General features: G+C 42.6%; 1 long non-coding RNA gene across 2 annotated transcripts in view; it reads right to left on the bottom strand.

Annotated features, from left to right (window-relative positions):
- LOC114228738 (uncharacterized) overlaps window positions 1-10,319 on the bottom strand; it is a 45,528-nt gene extending 35,209 nt beyond the window's left edge. Inside the window, exon 1 of one of the 2 annotated variants that reach the window (XR_008556279.1) lies at window positions 10,101-10,319. This is a non-coding gene — a long non-coding RNA (uncharacterized LOC114228738). The remainder of the gene's footprint in view (window positions 1-10,100) is intronic. The other variant, XR_008556278.1, reaches the window with a different exon arrangement.
- Between the last annotated feature and the right edge of the window lie 9,031 nt (window positions 10,320-19,350).

The following is a 19,350-nucleotide window of genomic DNA, read 5'->3' as shown; positions in this document are numbered from 1 at the left end:
GGAACTCTCAATATTGTTGGGACTGTGTTGCCCCAAGGTTTCAAAAACTCCCCATAAGAAAATTATTGGCCTAAGAAACCTCCAGTCAGACTCTGGGATACTCTTGAAATATGTTGATGACATTTGACCACCACACACCCTTATTTGAAGGGGCCAGAGATTGATTCAGTTCTCTTCTCTTGAATACTGCAAAGTTTCATTCTATCCTATGGGAATTAGCAAAGCTTGAGCTAACCCTTCTATACTTCTACTAACCCTTCTATTGTACTCAGGAATAAAATTAGTATAAGCCTGTATTATACCTATAGGAAAATGTATGTCTTCCTGAATACTAATCCTTAAGCAGCTACCTACCTTTAATCCTCAAAGGTTTGCCTTACAGCAGGTACATTTCTTCCATCAGATGTTAGAACCTGTCAACCAGATGCCATAGAGATGGAGTAAAAATTGACAGTGGAGAGCTACTACCTCCAAGCTAACCTTGAAATCCTGGCAAAAGTTAACTAACAACAAAGCAGGAATTTATATGCTTGAGAAATTACATATTTTTGCTTAAGTGTCTTGGCAGAGCACACTGTTCCTGTTTCCAGCCACAACCAGATGTGCCAATTCACCCACTTCAGCCAACCACAGGAGCCTAACTAGTATCAGGAACAGGATGACCAGGGGAGTCAAGTTGCACATCCACAGAAAAATCTTTCCTGCCACACCTCTCAACTTCAATGTCCCTTTTGCCCTATATAATTAGCTGCCTTGACAATAGCTATTAAGATGGTTTTGAGGAGTCCTCCATCTTCTCAAATAGCCTGACCTTGACACTTTCCTTCCAACCAGCACCTGTCTCACGAGTTTGCTTTTGTTGCAGCAAGCAGCTGAACTTGGGATCAGTTTCAAGGAGATGCTAAAAAAAAGAAAAAAGAAAAAATGATGGGGGCATGTCATAAGACAAGAGCCAGCTTGAATATCCAATTAAGGGCAATTAAGTACAATAATGAATTATAAGCCATTAATTTATTAAGTGATCATCCCAAAAAATCTCATACCCATCTGACACCATAGTTATTAGAATATTACTGACTATATTCTCCTTACTGCACATTACCCACCCATAAGTACACTATAACTACCAATTTCTACTTCTAAATCCCCTCACCTTTTTCACCCATTCTCCCAACCCCCCTCCCATCTGGCAACTGTCAAAATGTTTTCTGTATCTTTGAGTCTGTTTCTGTTCTGCTTGTTCATTTATTCTTATTTTAGATTCAACTGTTGATATAAATTTATTGCCATTTTATTGTTGATATTTTTCATCGCTTTTCTTCTGCTGCTTAAAGAAGACCCTTTAACATTTCATGTAATACTGGTTTGGTGGTGGTGAATTCCTTTAGCTTTTTCTTATCTGGGAAGGTCTTTATTTGATCTTCACCTCTAAATGATAGCTTTGCTGGGTAATCTTGGTTGTAGGTCTTTGCTTTTCATCACTTTGAATATTTATTGCCATTCTCTTCTAGCTCGCAATGTTGAGAAATCGGTTGACAGTATTATGGGCATTGCCTTGTAGGTAACTTACTGCTTTTCTCCTGCTGCTTTTAAGATTCTTTGCCTTTAACTTTTGGCATTTTAATTATGATGTCTTGGTGTGGTCCTCTTTGGATTCCTCTTGTTTGGAACTCTCTGTGCTTCCTAGACTTGTATGTCTGTTTCTTTCACCAATAAGGGAAGTTTAGTCATTATTTTTTCAAATAAGTGTTCTATATCTTGCTCCCTTTTCTTCCGACATATCCATGATGCAAATGTTGGTACAGTTGAAGTTGTCCCAGAGGTTCCTTACACTATTTTCATAACTTTGCTCTTTTTTCTTTTTGCTCTTCTCATTTGGGTCTTCTTTGTTTCTTCATATTCCAAATTGCTTATTTGATTCTCACCATCCTCTACTCTACAATTGATTCCCTGTAAATTATTCTTCAGTCTGCAGGCCAACACTCTATCCACTAAGTCAAACTGGCTGGAGCTCCTGTAAATTATGCATTTCAGTTAGTGTGTCCTTCATTTCTGACTGGTCCTTTTTTATATTGTTGATGATCTAAGTTCCTTGAGCATCCTTTTAATCATTGAACTCTGTATCTGGTAGTTTGCTTCCTTTCATTTCATTTAGTTCTTTTTCTGGAGATTTCTCCTGTTCTTTCATTTGTGACATGTTTGTCTCTACATTTTGACTGCTTCCCTTTGCTTGTTTCTATGTATTAGGTAAAGCTGCTATGTCTTTCAGACTTGGTAGAGTGGCCTTGTGTAGCAGGTGTCCTATAGGGCCCAGTGGCTCAGCCTCCTGTTACTTGAGCTGGGCACTCCAGGTGCACCCGTGAGGGTTCTGTACACTGTCCTGTTGTAGTTGAATCTTGACTGTTGTTGGCATCACTGGGAGGAATTGACCTCTAGGCCAATCAGCTGTGAGGAGCAGCTGCAACCATAGCAGAAACACTGTTGTGCAGAAGCCAACCCTATGAAGCAGGACTTGTTGCAGTAGAATTTTGGTGCTGAGTCCACCCCTTGCATGTGTCACTCATGGAGGTAGTAGGGTTGTAATCTGGTGTGGTCTGAAGCTGGCCACCATGTGCACTGGCTCTGGGGCCTACCAGGTGGTACAAAGTCAGCTACTACCTGTGCCCTGCCTGGGATCTTCCAGCACGAACTACAGAGGGATCTGTAAATGGCTGCTACTTGTGTTGGGCTTAGAGGTGCCCGTGAGGCCAAGCTGTGAACCAAGGCAGGCTGCCACTAGTGCCAGGCCTGGGGCCACTTATCAAGAGGAACAGGTGCATGCTGAGGCCAGCTGCTGCTTGTTTGAGAGATTTTAGGAAAGTCTGAAGCATGAACCAAGGCACATCATTCCTATGGAAAAGCCACTGGAAACAGCTTGGGTGGGCTTTCCAATTAGGTGGGGTGGGGTCTCAGGGAATCACTAGGGTGGGGTGTACAGTATGAGCCAGATGGATGGAGACTCAGATATGGTGTCTGCCTGTTAACTTTGTCAGCAAACGAACAATGGCCTCTCCCAGTACTTTTGTCTGGGAGAAAGATGCCCCCCAGCTCTTGCCCTGATGCCAGACAATTTAGTTCCTCCCTGTATGTCCCCGGTTCCTTTCAAGTTGCTGTCCCAATGCTGGAGCTCAGAAGGAATGAATCCCAGTAAGTCTGTGCATAGGTCCTTTAAGAGGATTGCCTGGGAGTCCACCAGCCTCTGTCTTTCGCAGCCATAATCCCTGCTGGGTTTTACAGCCTGAAGATATGGGCACTTCTCTTTGTGGCAATGAAATTCTGGGCAGAAGGGTCTGGTATGGAGCTGGAAACCCTCACTCCTCATGGGTGACCTCTACAGCCAAGATAGCCCTCTTGATTAAAATCTGCCACAAATTGGTGTAGGACCAGCCTGGTCCATGCCTTGGCTCCTCCTACCATGTTCAATGTGGCTTTTTTAATTCCATAGTTGTAGGACTTTCATACAGTCAGACGTCAGGCGGTTCTGAATGATGGCTGTTCCGTAGTTTAGTTGTAATTTTGATATGATGTGGGGGGAGGCGAGTACTGTGTTTACCTATGCCGCCATCTTGACTAGTCAGAAACCTCTTCACTATTCTTATTCTTGAAACTTTTCTGTATATTTGAAATGATTTCCAAATAAGAATTTAATAAAAATGTAAAATGTAAATTTAAAATTCCCTCAATTCTCTTTCCCTCCAGGTACTGCTCTCACTATCTGCCTCCTGTTCATAGTTGTCTTAAAAGAAAAAGTGATCTTGCCTCAACCAGTGTGGCTCAGTGATTGAGCGTCGACCTATGAACCAGGAGGTTACGATTTGATTCCCGGTCAGGGCACGTGCCCAGGTTGCAGGCTCAATCCCCAGTATGGGGCGTGCAGAAGGCAGCCTAGTGATGATTCTCTCTTAATTGATGTTTCTCTCTCTCTCTCCCTCTCGCTCCTATGAGCTACCTCACAGAGCCTCATCTCTGGCCCAGACCCCCCTCTTCAATAACAGACCCTCATATCTATTCATGTCCTCCCCCCAGTTACCTAAATCTAAAGGACTCTTCTCTTTCTCTCACTCCTATACAGTTCTCAAGTCCCCATGCCCAACTTCATTCCCACTGCTGAGGCCTTAGTTTAGGCCCTCCTAAATTTGTGAACTTCTGCTGTAGTCTCCCTACCTTCATTCTTACCCCTATCCAATTCTTCCTCCAACAGCTGTCAAGAGTTTTTAAAAGTGCACACCTGGTCATTCCCCAATGCCAAATCTTCTCAAGCTACTTAGTGTGGCACTTGAGTGATTTGCTTGACACTAACGGGCCATGCTAAAGAATCCCTCTCTGCTACCGCACTCACTGGTCCTCAGCCCTGATGGACCCTTTTCCTTGACTCTCTCCGACAGGTTAATTCTTAATCCCCTCCATGTCCTCTGGGAGTCTCCATTTAACTGACTGCTGACTAGCTGGTGTACATGATCACAAATACCTCACTGATTACCCCTCAGAAATAATCCAGCATTCTCCTGTCCCAGCTCTATTTAACCTTCTCTGTTTGGGTGGGGACACAGTGTTCCATTACCCAACATCGTTCACCCAATCCTCTTAATGACTGAAATCAAAACACATCAATTTAAAAGTATATCTTCACTGGAAAGAGATGCTTTGCAATGAGATTCATACTTATCAATACTGAGACTAAGAAAAGCACCAAGACATATAAAACTAGCACTAAAGTAAATGCTGACACTATGGCTTGAATTTCTGTGCCTCCCCACCACCATCAATTCCTATGCTGAAACCCTAATCCCCAAAGATGAAGGCATTAAGAAGGAACCCTGTGGGAGATATTAGGACTTGAGGATGGAGCCCTCATGAATGGGATTAGTGTTCTCTCCTACATAGATCCCTTGGTGCCTTGATCTTGGGCTTCCCAACCTCCAGAACTGTGAGAAATAAATTTGTTGTTTATAAGACACTAAATCCACAATATTTTTTAAAATATATTTTTATTGATTTCAGAGAGGAAAGAAGAGGGAGAGATAGAAACATCAGTGATGAGAATCATTGATCGGCTGCCTCCTACATGCCCCCTGTTCAGGATTGAGCCTGCAACCTGGACCTGTGCCCTTGACTGGAATCAAACCTGGGACCCTTCAGTCAGCAGGCCAACACTCTATCCACTGAGCCAAACTTGCTAGGGCAAATACATGATATTTTATTATAGCTAAGGACTAAGCTGCTAAAATGCAAAGGCAATGAAGAGAATTTAATAATTATTCTTATACACAATACTGAAGATGTAATCTAATATGTTATCTCAGAGACTGAGTGTTGCCCAAGGAACTTAGATTACGATCTATAGCCTGCTTTTCCCTAGGCACTGGGCTAGTCCTGGGGACTCAAAGATGGATACGACAAGGAAGGCCCTGTCATCAAGGAGCTTGCAGACTAGGTGAGTTTAGCAGAAAAATAACTAACACATGATAAAAATGGAAGATGCACACAGAGAGCAGATGAGGGAGGAAGCAGAAGGGATGGAATTGCTTAAAGGACTAGGAAGAGCTTCAGGAAAAGAATAGTTCCAGCAGAGGGAAAAGCTAGAATAAAGGAAGTGGTGTTTACCATCCTCAGGCATCTGGAACAGAGGGCACAGGCACAAACAGGTAGGTGGGCAAAAACAAGGGCTGGGAAGGATGAAGAGTTAGACCCAATGGACCCCAGCGCATACTCAGATGCGCCCCGGGGCACCTGGTCAACAGGACTCCCCAAGCGGAACGAGGCTAAGACGGGTGCAGACACGACGGCCGCCGGGCCCCTCTTCCAGCAGCGTCCCTACCCGTCCCCAGGGGCTGTGCTCCGGGCCAACGCCGAGGCCTCCCGAACCAAGCAGCAGGACTGAACCGAACCCAGGCAGCAGGACTGAACCGAACCCTCGTGGTTTTTTTAATAAAAGCTTTACAGTGGCTCGAAAAAAAAAAAAACAAGGGCTGTACCATGGTCTGCCCATCATACTAAGGAGTCCAGATTCAATCCTGAGGAGTTTAAGGCAAAGAAGTAGCAAACTCATATATGCATGTTGGACAATCACTTACTCCATTAAATCAGGAGTTGGTAAACTTTTCCATAAAGGACCAGATAGAAAATATTGTAGATTTTGTGGGCCACATTTGATTCTGTCTTGTATTTATTTATTTATTCATTTAATCCTCACACCTGAGGATATTTTTTCCATTGCTTTTCAGAGAGAGGGAGGGGGGAGGGAGGGAGGGAGAAACATGGGTGAGATAAGATACATCAATTGGCTGCCTCCTGCTTGCACCTCGACTGCAGCTGGGGACGAACCTGCAACCCAGGTACATGCCCTTGACCAGGAATCTAACCCATGACACTTTGGTGTGTGGGCCAACTTTCTAATAACTGAGCCACAATGGCAAGAGCTGTCCTTTATTGTTTTGTTTGCTTCTTAATATCCCTTTAAAAAAAAAAATATATATATATATATATATATATATATATATATATATTATTTTTATTGATTTTAGAGAGGAAGGGAGAGATAGAAACATCAATGAGAATCACTGATAGGCTGCCTCCTGCACACTCCCTACTGGGGATCAAGCCCGGGCATGTGCCCTTGACCAAAAACGAACCGGCCACTCTTCAGTCTGCAGGCCGATGCTCTATCCACTGAACCAAACCAGCTAGTGCTTAATATCCCTTTAAAAATGTAAAAATCATCCTTAGCTTGCAGGCCATATAAAAACAGACCACAGGCACAGCAGTTTGACAACCTGTAAGAAATCAGAGTTAATTTAAGATGGTATGATAATGGCATTTTGGTTGTTAAAAATATCTTTTTGTAGATTGAAGCATGCTAGGGTAAAATGGTATTATGTCTATAAATTCCTTTAAAGTATTTCAATAAATCAAAAATAAAAAAAGACGAAACAAATGTAGCAGAATCCTGACAACTGTTGCATCTGAGCTATGGGTATATAAAGGTCATTGTACCATTCTACCATCCTGCATGTTTAAATTTTTTCATAATAAAAAAATTAAGAGATCACTCATACTAGGTGCAGTGGGAGAATGGAGTGAGGGGACAGAGAACTGAGTTCTAGTGTCTGAGAGATTAAAATCCAATCAAGATAACTGATGTTGTCTCACCATCCCAGAATTGCTAAAACCCACTAACTGAAAACTTTTAGACAGTGGTTTAGAAGAGTCATAATTACATATCAATCATGTCAGATTTGCCCCACACATTTATAGTAAAAAGTATGATATATTATTTAAGAAACTAAGCCAGCAAAACTTAACTTTATATTTAAATGGGAAAACTTTAGAGATATTCATGAATATCTTTCTCATTTAAATTGTAACTGCTACTAAAACTGTTATTCCATAAAAATTTTTTGAGCAAGGTACCATGAAGCATGAAAAGCTTTTTCAAATAAGAACTCCAAGTTCAAGGTACAATGAAATAAAGATGTACTACATCTTCACAAGACGACTTATTTATGTGTGTACATGCAAGTATTTGGGTATTTTTATTCATGCTTTACCTTGTTAAAAAAATAAAATTAAGGAAGCTTACCAAAATAAATATAACAACATAAAGTGTGTGTGTGGGGGGGAGACAACTGATGTGGTTGCTGAGTCATGTGACCCCCATGACACAAAAAAAGAATCATTCCAAAAGCACAAGTCATGCATATGAAGAGCCAGAAAAGTTTTAATTTCTTGAACAAGTTCTAAAGACTGGATTGGAAATTCCTCTCTAACCAGTTCTCAACAGGGAGCATGGCCCAACAGCCTGATGATGTAAGTCAAAAGTGCCACAGAAATCGATCTACTCCTTCCAAATGACACATGACCTCTGGGCACCTCTGTACTTGTTCATTCATTTCTACCACCAATGCCTAGAGGAGCTCGTGCAGATAGTATGAACTTGCCCTATTCTTGCCATTCCTGCTCCAAAGAGTCAGGAGCCACTTCTCAAGAGCCTAGACAACTCACCAGAGAGCAACTATGGCTACCTCTGGTGTAAACTGCTGCCTATTAACCACTTCCGGCAGCAAGCTACAGCTGCAACATGCCAGCAGCTAATCTGATTCCCAGAGTACCAACCTCATTTCCCAGGTCAATCTACCATCAAGTGTCACATTTGGATTCTGTATCTTAGGTAGTGTATTTTGACTTGGAGATGACCAAGCCAGCTAGCTCTTCTTTCTTCAGAGAGAAAAGAGAAAACCAGAGGGAATGTGTACAAAATGTTTACCCAGAAGAGAATACTTAGGAAGTGGGAGCATTGGATAAATAAAACCTGGGACTAAGGAGTGAGTGAGAAGTAATATGCATAGGGTAAGAGAAAAATATAGTTTGTGCTTTAGTTATTACTGCATTTATAGTTTATGAATATCAGAACAGTAAATGGTTAACATGAGTTGGTTCTATTACTTAAAAGTGGACATAAGGATTCAAGATAATTTTTCCTCAAAGTAAAACATGAAATAGAACATTCTCATAATGGTAGTGGAGAAGAAATCTAGTCATTCTTGGGAATAAGTTAAGCAAAGGAGGTTCTGAAAGAGAGGCTGAGAGATTTTATGAAGCTAAAAGAGTCAAGACTTGACTTGAAGAGAGTCGTTTTCAGAATTAGTTTATGAGGCTACTGTCAGACTAAATATCATAAACACAAGTCTCAGGAGGGAAAAACTGCTTGGTTGTTTTTTAAACACTACATGTGCTATAATAATTTGGTATATTTAACAATCTACCAATAACTGGCTTAACTGATGTAAAAGATTATTTTATGATTGCTTAATTACTTCTTTAAAAACCCTTGATCAGATATGCCATAGTATGTCACTGAATGGGCCATTATGGGGCAATAAAAATTAGGGGGGGGGAGGGGGGACAATGTCCCTGACTAGATCTAAAAAATTATAGAACATCCAAAGGATGGCTAATCCAATACCACAGCACTACAGCACTGCAAAAAAGAAAAAGAAAAAAAGCTCTTTGTGTTGTGATGATCTCAAAGACAGATTAAGTGAAAGAAGCAAGGGGCAGAACTTTTAAGAGCGACCTACCACCTGTGTGGAAAGAAACGGGAACTAACTACATTCACATTTGCAGGTATTTGCATAAAGAAATCCTAGAAGGATACATTCAAATAAATTACACGTGATTATTTAATAAGGTTGGGCCTAGGAAAATGGCTGCACGGGAGGAAACCTTTTCGCTAATAACTTTTTATATTTAAAATATGTGAACCATATGGATATATTACATATTCAAACATTAAAAAAACACCACAAACCCTTGTGCTTTCAAAAAGAAAACACGCCCACTGGCCAGCTAGTCCAAACATCTTAGAGCAGCACACCCAGGCCTGGCACCCCACTCATCTTCACACCTCACCGCGGGCTCCCCTTGCCCTGCTCCCCAGCCAACTCCCAGCGGGCGGCGCGCGCAACTGGCCGCCGCCTCCGGGCACACCCCAGTCTATGCAGGTGGAGCTTCCCCAGGAAAAGGGAACGGAGCCCCTCCCCCAGGCCCGACCTGCACTGAACCAGGAGAATCAACATCATCCCTCCTTCGAAGAAAAAGATGGGGGAGGGGAGGGAGGACGAGTCTGGTGGCCCCTGGGGGCCCCTCTAAGGCTTGCATTCACTCTCAAGTCCCACGGCAAACTTAACTGCAAGGGGACACGACAAACGGGGGGAGGCTAATTTTCACGATTCCCCTCCCGCCCGAGACAGCAGGGAAGAGGTGAGAAACAGGAGAGCGGGGCGTTTCTCCGGACGCGGGGCAGCCCCAGGCCCAGGCCGGCCGAACAGCCGGAGCTGGCGTCCTCGGGGAGTCCAGCGTGTCCCAGGGGCGCGCCCCACGCGCCTCGCCGCCCGCGGTCTTCCCTCCCCTCCACGCCCGCCGGCGCGCCTCCTGAGTGTGGGGACAGGGCACGCTTCCGCCCAGATCCCGCCGCGCCTCGAGGGACAGCCAGGACCGCCCGGCAGGGAAGAGCGGGGTCGGCGAGGGCCGGGCGGAAGCGGGGCGGCCGCGTACTCACGTACAGGCTGAGGCCGCGCCGCGGGAGTCCACCGCCAGCGGGACAAAAGCGCAGACCGCCCGGCCGGAAGCACCCGTGCGGCGCCGGGGCACTTCCGAGTCCTCTCTGGGAGGCTGGAGGACTGACTCGATGGTACCCCGACCCCCACCTCCCGTTTGGCCCGCCGGCGGGGGTGCGCTGGGCGGCGGGTTGTTTATTCAGTGCTGGCCCGGTGGCGTGCGCTGAGGGGCGGCGGAGGAACTGCAGGCGAAGCTTCTCTTTTTCGTGGTCGTTACATTCCGCGGTGGGGCAGACAATAAAGCAAATAAGTGGCCATTTAGAATAAACACCTAACGACCTCTGTACCTAAACAGAGAGCTCGTTACAAAGTGAGGCCGCTGGGCGCCACTCTTTCCCCTGGTAGGGAGGGGAGGAGGCGGAGCAGAGCTCGGCCTCCGACAGCGCCTGGCGGGCGGGGAGCAGGGGAGGGGGCAGCCGCCAGGGACAAGACCCTGCCAAATATCATTGGCATAAAATGACTGAAACGCTATTCTTTCTTTTGTAGTTCTTATCTATATGTTTTTTGGCATCTATCCTATATAATAAAAGGCTAATAAGCAAATCGACCAAACGGCTGAACGACCAGTTGCTATGACGCACACTGACCACCAGGGGGCAGACACTTAAAGCAGGAGCTGCCCCCTGGTGGTCAGTGCACTCCCATGGGAGCAGGCCTAATCCATCAGTTGGACATTCCCCAAGGGCTCCCAGACTGTGAGAGGGTGCAGGCCAGGCTGAGGGCCCCCCCCCCCAGGGCATGAATTTTGTGCACCAGGCCTCTAGTATAGGTATATTAAAGGCTAAGTGACCTACCATCCGACCAACCAACCAACTGGTACATACTACACACACTGGCAATTTAAAAATAAACATTGACTCGTGCATGTTGCAGTAGTACGAATCTTTCTTCTAATCAATTTCCTTTCAATGTGCATGAATCCGTGCACTGGGCTACTAGTACTATTAATATTGACATTTAACAAAACGGGCTATCATTCTCCCAAGTGTATCTAATGGAATCTAAATCCACAGTGGTTTGACCATGATCCACTTTTAAAAGGTCAGATATAATTGGCATAACATTATGTTAGTTTCAGGTGTAAAACATGGTTCAATATTTGTTTATTTTGTGAAATAGTCACAGTAAGTCTAGTTAACAATTATCACACACACACTTTTTTCTTGTAAAGAGAACGTTTAAGATCTATTCTCTTAGCAACTTTCAAATATACAATACAGTATTATTAACTATAGTTGGCATGCTGTACATTCCATCCCCGGGACTCCTGGCAACCACCAACCACCAGTCTGTTCTCTGTATCTGAGTTTGTTTTTAAAATTCCACCTATAAATGAGGTCACCGGTTATTTGTCATTCTCTAACTTATTTCACTTAGCATAATGTTCTCAAGGTCCATCCATGTTGTCACAAATGGAAGGATTTCCTTCTGTTATATGGCTGAGTTATAGTGCATTATATATAATTTTCCTTATCCATTCATCCATGATAAACACTTAGGTTGTTTTCATGTCTCAGCTCCCCATAAATAATGTTCACCGTCCACTTTTCACAGTCAGAAATTTTACATCTTTTCGGGATATTTTCCTTGAACCTATAGTTTCATTTTATGTCCCTCACAGGATTTTTATCCTAATCTAAAAGTTCATTCTACATGTATCACTGGGTTTCATCCTAATGTAAAATAGTTTTATGCTTTAGGTTTTATTATTCACCCTAGCATACATCTCTGTAAAGAAATTACAATTTTTTTCTTACACTCAGATGTTAATTATTCTCTAGATTATTAGAAAAATTATACAAACATAATTCAAAATTTTATTGTCCGTAGTTACACAAAATGTGAAATTTATTAGAAGCATAACTTAATACAATGGATTTTTTAATAGTCAAGTTACGCAAATTACTTGGATGCATTTTACTTATCACCAGAGTGAGCCACTATTCAGCATCAACTCTATGTAGATTTTCCATTTTTTATAGATGCAGGTGCTGGGTAAATAAAGGAAATAGAAGGGGTTTCCTTGTAGCAATCCCTCCTTGACCTCACTTGACTCCATACCAGAATTCTAGGCACCTCCAAGAAAGTATTACCAGTGAGACAACAAGACCTTGGTTCTTGTCTTCTTGAAGAAAAGATTTCAACCAAGAGATAAAGTGTAACAAAGTAAGTAAGAATGTATTGGCCACAGCAAAAACATACTTAGGACAGTGAAACAAGGAAGAGCTTAGCATAGAAGAAATAACAGGAGAGCCTAGGCAGGGCTGCTTTGGTTCACTAAGAAGTCAGAGAAGCCCTAGCTGGTTTTGCTCAGTGGATAGAGCCACGGACTGAAGGGTCCCAGGTTCGATTCCAGTCAAGGGCATGTGCTTGGGTTGCAGGCTCAATCTCCAGTAGGGGGCATGCAGGAGGCAGCCAATCAATGATTCTCTCTCATCATTGATGTTTCTATCTCTCTCTCCCTCTCCCTTCCTCTCTGAAATGAATAAAAATATATTTTTTAAAAATAGTAGGACAGCATAAGAGAGCTGTGGGACATCATGAAATGTATTTGCAATATTTGCATAATAGGTGTGCCAGAAGGGGAAGAAAGTGAGAAAGGGATAGAGAAGTTGCTTGAAGAAGTAATGGCAGAAAACTTCCCTAACCTGGTGAAGGAAAAAGTCACACAAGTCCAGGAGGCACAGAGTCCCAAGCAAGAAGAACCCAAACAGGCCCACACCCAGACACATCCTAATTAAAATGCCAAAAATTAAAGACAAAGAGAGAATCTTAAAGGCAGCAAGAGAAAAGCAATTTGTAACCTACAAAGGAGCTCCCATAAGGCTGTCAACTGATTTCTCATCAGAAACTCTACAGGCCAGAAGGGAATGGCATGAAGCATTCAAGGTAATGAAAAGCAAGAATCTGAAACCAAGATTATTATATCCAGCAAAGCTATCATTCAAAATAGAAGGTGAAGTAAAGTGGTTCACAAACAAACAAACAAAAGGCTAAAGAAGCTTATCACTGCCAAACCATAACTGTAAGAAATGCCAAAGGAACTGCTGTAATGAGAAGAAATATATATAGAGAGAAACAAAGGCATACAGAATTAAACTGGCAATAAATAAGTACCCATCTATCTATATAATAGATGAATATGCAAATTAGCTGTAACTTCACAACAGAACAGCAGGGACCTGAGGCTGCATGGTGCGGGGCGAGGGACCTCAGGCTGCGACCCCCGCCCCAGAGCCGGGCCTGGAGACCTCAGGCCACGACCCTCCTACCCCAGCACTGGGCCTGGAGACCTCAGGCCACGACCCCCCTGCCCCAGCGCCGGGCTGGAAGACCTCAGGGCTTGATGGGGGACCTCAGGCTGCACCCCTTGCCTGGCAGGGCTTGACGAGGGACCTCAGGCCACACCCCCTGCCCAGTGGGACTTGATGGGGGACCTCAGGCCATGCCCCTCACACAGTGGGGTTTGATGGGGGACCTCAGGCTGTGCCCCCTGCCCTGAGGGGCTTGATGGGGGTGGGGCCAGCCGGGTCTGGGTCTCACCCAATGGGTTTGGGGCCAGCTGGGTCTGGGTCTCCTGCGTTTTCGAAGCACATGTGGGTGGTGGGCAGGGACTTGACTCTAGGTCCCGCAGTGTGCCCCAGACTCTGACAGGAGGGAGATTTTACTAATTTTCTTTCATCTCTGACACTTCTATTATAGAGAAAGGGCAAATAGCAATATTAAAATATTTCCTCTAATTAATTCCCTTTTAATGTGCACGAATTTCATGCACTGGGCCATTAGTCTATATATGTATAAAAGGCTAATATGCTAAGTGTCCAACTGGCTGACCAATTGCTATGATGTGCACTGACCACCAGGGGGCAAAGGCTCAACACAGGAGCTGCCATGATACGTACTGGCCATTTACAGGGAAATGACACCACGGACCTAGTGCCCACAAAGCAACACTTGGCTTCCCCCAAGTGGGACACAGGCCCCACCACCACCCCATGATGCAAAATGCGACCCACAGCCCAGCTTAGCCCAGAAATGGTGGCTGTGGCACTGGGTAATGACGTCACATAGCAACACCCGGCTTCCTCTCCCTAGTGACTAGTCTCCTTGGAGTTTCTTCAGCCCAGATCATGACTTGCTTTATAGCCAGGTGCAAACATTTTACACTTTAACCAGATGTCTGTGTTTTCCCATGCCTCATCTCATTTGATCCTCACAGAAGTCCTGGAGTAGGTAGATAGGAGACTCGGTGGAATCCTATTTTCTTTTCATTAGCCAGAAAACAGAGATTTAGAAAACTTAGAAACTTGACCCAACTGAAAAGAAGTAAGAAATGGTGGACCTTGAAAATGACTTCATGTTTTCTCACTGCTCATAATATAGTCAAACACTGCTACAGTTAAATATTTTACCCATTGTTATCCCTGAGTGATCTACAATAATAATCTGCTTCATGTTGATACTTACTGCTGTGTTGCTGACAATTACCTGAAAGAGAAGTTGGGGTGCTTCACTGGGCTGGAAAAAGTTTAGCTAAATCAGAAAGCATGTCTAATTAAGCAAGTTTATTCTATATATATAAAAGGCTAAGTTGACTTGTGCATGTGCAATACATATAAAGCTCTCGCTGGCGCCAGTCGCACATGTGTGTTTCCACATGTGTGTCATTGTTGATTGTGAATTTGGTTGACACTTCTATTATAGAGAAAGGGCAAATAGAAATATTAAAATATTTCTTCTAATTAATTTCCTTCAATGTGAACGAATTCATGCATTGGGCCACTAGTCAATAATAACCTTAAATGTAAATGGATTAAATGCTCCAATCAAAAGACATAGGGCAGCTGACTGGATACAAAAACATGACCAAATTATATGCTGTCTACAAGAGACCCACCTCAGAACAAAAGACTCACACAGGATAAGAGTGAAGTGATGGAAAAATATTTTTCATGCAAATAGAAACAAACAAAAAAAAACCTAGGGTAGCAATCCTCATATCTGACAAAATAGACTTCAAAATAAAGGCCATCACAAGAGATAACAAAGGTCACTACATAATATTAAAGGGATTGATCCAACAAGAGGATATAACCCTGGTAAACATATATGCACCCAATATAGCAGCACCTAAATATATATATTTTTTAAAACTTCTAGAGGACTTTAATGGAAATATTGACAACAATAGCCATAGTAAGGGACTTTAACACTCTGATGACTTCATTGGATAGATCTTCCAGACAAAAAATTAACAAGGAAACAGTGACCCTAAATGACACACTGGATCAGATGGATTTAATTGACATTTATAGAAGATTTCACCCCAAAGCTGCAGAATATACATTCTTCTCAAGTACACATGGCTCATTCACAAAGATAGACCACACATCAGGAAACAACACAAGTCTCTACTAGTTCAAGACAATTGAAATCATATCAAGCATCTTTTCAGATCACAATGGAATGAAATTAGAAATCAACTACAGTAAAAATACCCCAAAACATTCAAACATATGGAGGCTAATAACATGTTTTTAAACAATGAATGGGTTACAAATAAGATCAAGAAAGAAATTTAAAAGTTCCTGGAAAAATAATGAAAATGAGCACACAACAACCTAACATCTATGGGACACAGCAAACACAGTCTGAGAGGGGAGTTTATAGAACAACAGGCCTACCTCAAAAAATAAGAAAAATTAATAACAAACTATTTAACCCTACAACTTAAAGAATTAGAAAGATAACAACAAGAAAAGCCCAGAGTAAGTAGAAGGATGGAAATAATAAAGGTTATAGCAGAAATAAATGACATAGAGAGTTTAAAAAAAAAATACAAAGTCAATGAAGCCAACAGCTGGTTCTTTGAAAAGATGAACAAGATTGATGAACCTTTAACCAGACTCATCAAGAAACGGAGAAGGACCCAAATAAATAAAACCAGGAACTAAAGCGGAGAAGTAACAACTCACACCACAGAAATACAAAGGATTGTAAGAAAAATCCTATGAATAACTATATGACAACAAGATGGACAATGTGCATGAAATGGACAAATTCCTAGAAAAATACAATCTCCCAAAACTGAATCAGAAAGAATCAGAAAACCTGAATAGGCCAATAACAACTGAGAAAATAGAGGCAGTAATTAAAAAAACTCTCAGCCCTAGCCAGTTTGGCTCAGTGGATAGACCTGTCAGCCTGTAGACCGAAGGGTCCCAGGTTTGATTCCAGTAAAGGGCACGTACCTCAGTTGCAGGCTCCTCCCCAGCCAGGGCATGTGCAGGAGGCAATCAATCTATGTGTTTCTCTCACATGGATATTTCTCTCTGTCTTTCCCTATCGTTTCCACTCTCTCTAAAAATCAATGGAAAAATATCTTGGGGTGAGGATTAAACACACACACAAACACACACACACAACTCGCAGCAAACAAAAGCTCCAGTCTGGATGGCTTCACAGGGGAGTTTTACCAAACATTCAAAGAAGTAACACCTATACTCCTCAAACTAACACAAAAAATCCAAGAGGAAGAAATACTTCCAAAACCAGATAAAGACACTACAAAGAGAATTACAGGCCAATATCCCTGATGAACATAGATGCTAAATTCCTCAACAAAATTTTAGCAAATTGGATCCAGCAACATATTTAAAAGATCATACACCATTACCAAGTGGGATTTATTCCAAGGATGCAAGGCTGGTACAATATTTGCAAATCAATAAACGTGATACATCACATAAACAAATTGAAAGACAAAAATCACATGATCATAATGAGAGGGGGGAATAATAGGGGGAACTTATAATTTGATAAAGCACCTGAATTAATCTAAAAAATAATCATATTATTTTAAATCTTAGAACACATATATACTTCTGTGAATCGGGGATTAAGTTTTTCTTACGTTTCCTTTTCAAGGCCTGTGCTAAGTGATTAGGGAGGTGACTCAGCTGTGAATCCACCAAGCAAAACTGATAAGCATGGTCAGACTGACCCACCAGGTGTCAAAACATCAACTCATTGTAGAAGAATGGGGCCACAAGCTGACCTGACAAGCTCAGGGGAGGCCTGCATGGCGGTCTTGCAAACTCAGAGACCTAAAGTAACCACCAAGGATGGTCTGAAATTAAACTTTAACTAAAAGCAGTGATGGTGGGTAGTCACCTCCTAGGCCGGTATCTTCACTGACAAGGTCAACCTTTACCTTAACGGAGCCTATCTGTCTTTTTGCATCTATGGTAATATACCCTTGAAATGTCTGGGTAACTTGTAACTTCCCTTTTTCTGGACCCCTTGGGGCACAACCTAATATGCTTGGCCAGCAGGACAGAGACCACAAATTCCTTCATTGTTATCATGTTAATTGTCGACTGTTGGCTATCCTGCAACCACATAAGTATGTGTCTATCATTTTACTTTTTATCCAATCCCAGAGGTTTCCTGTTGTAGTAATATATAGAAATGTTTAAAAATGCCTTAAAAATGTTAAGAAGGTTTTTAAATATTTAAATTAACTTCCTTGAAACTTAAAGTGTGATATTAAGAACACATTCCCCACTGCCCTGAAGCGTGTGTACCTCATAGATGAGGATTTGAACTTCAGTTACTGACTCAGAGTGACTTGTCAAGATAACCATTTGTGTGAGTGATGTACTCTCCCTAGATAACCACATGTAGCCCCTGGCCCTGTTTGAGATTAACATGTGTGCATTGACGTAATTCATGGATAGCCACCTGGACTGCTGTGGGTTCGGTGTAATTTTTAAAAATGGGGTCCAGACCAGCCAACGTGATCGCCTGCCAAGACAGCCACAAAGGCACATCCTTTTATCGCCGCTCCAGCTCCTCTTCCTGCCAGACGACAGAAGAACAGCTAGTACCTCCTGATCGAGACACGACTGAGCTTCGGGTGAGGAACACCGGCCCCCTGCATCCGGACCAGCACAGCCCAGCTGCCGGACCCCAGAGGACAGCACACTGGGATCCCATTTAAGCCTGTACTGAAGCACCAGGAATTGTGTAAGTAATAAAGTGCTGTGTGATTTGCAACTGCATATGTTTCATGTGGTGTAATTCCTCTGGCAGTTAATTGAATTATTTTGCGTATGCTTAAAATTTAAATTAAAACTTCTGGTCTTTTCGGTCCTAAGCCTGCCCTTGGTCCTGCTTGCGTAGAGTAGCCTCTTTGCTAGCAACTACTTGAATGTCCCACACCTGCACCATTAAAGTTTATCTCAAAGGACACCTTAAATAAACACCCCAGATCCTTTCCCGGGATCTATGTGGAACATTTTCCCACTTTGCTTTCTCCCACCTCTCTAATCTATCACCAAAGGATTTCATGTAACCCACCTACATCCCCTTCTTTGATTGCAATGTATAAAAATAGATGAAAAAAAACTCCATTCTCTGGAGCATTATCCCAATACATTGAGATTTTGCTTCCCGACAATTGTCGACAGTTTGGCTCAAATAAACTCACAAAAATTCTTTACAGGTTTGAATGTTTTTACATTAACATCATCAACATCATCTCATTGCCTGGTTATTAAATGACAGTGGCTGACATCTGCAGACCTCCAGGGCTCACCTAGCTGCACTTCATTCCCAGCCTCCCCCCAGCTCCTTCTCCTTTATAATCCTGTCCCCTGCACCTGCTGTAAGATGGGATTTGAATGCTTATAAGTGCCCTGTCTTCTTGGTTGGCTAGCCTTCTCAATAAACGCTTTATATGATTCAAAAAAAAAAAATCACATGATCATATCAATAGACGCAGAAAAAGCATTTGAAAAAATCCAGCACCCATTTTTGGTAAAAACTCTCAGCAAAGTGACAATAGAGGGACCATATCTCAATATAATAAAGGCCATATATGACAAACCTACAGCCAGCATCATACTCAATGGCCAAAAACTAAATCCATTTCCCCTAAGAACAGGAAAAAGACAGGGATGTCTGCTTTCACCACTCTTATTCAACATGGAAGTCCTAGCCATAGTGATCAAACAAGAAGAAGAAATAAAAGGCATCCAAATTGGAAAGGAGGAAGTAAAACTCTCATTATTTACAGATGACATGACATTGTACATAGAAAATACTAAAGACTCCACCAAAAACTACTACATTTAATAAATGAATTTGGCAATGTAGCAGGATACAAAATCAACACCCCAAAATCGATGACTTT

This window comes from Eptesicus fuscus, chromosome 6 (assembly GCF_027574615.1).
Source record: "Eptesicus fuscus isolate TK198812 chromosome 6, DD_ASM_mEF_20220401, whole genome shotgun sequence".
Classification (NCBI taxonomy): domain Eukaryota; kingdom Metazoa; phylum Chordata; class Mammalia; order Chiroptera; family Vespertilionidae; genus Eptesicus; species Eptesicus fuscus.
The sequence above is the reverse complement of the archived record's forward strand: the minus strand, read 5'-3'. Positions and strand labels throughout refer to the sequence as shown.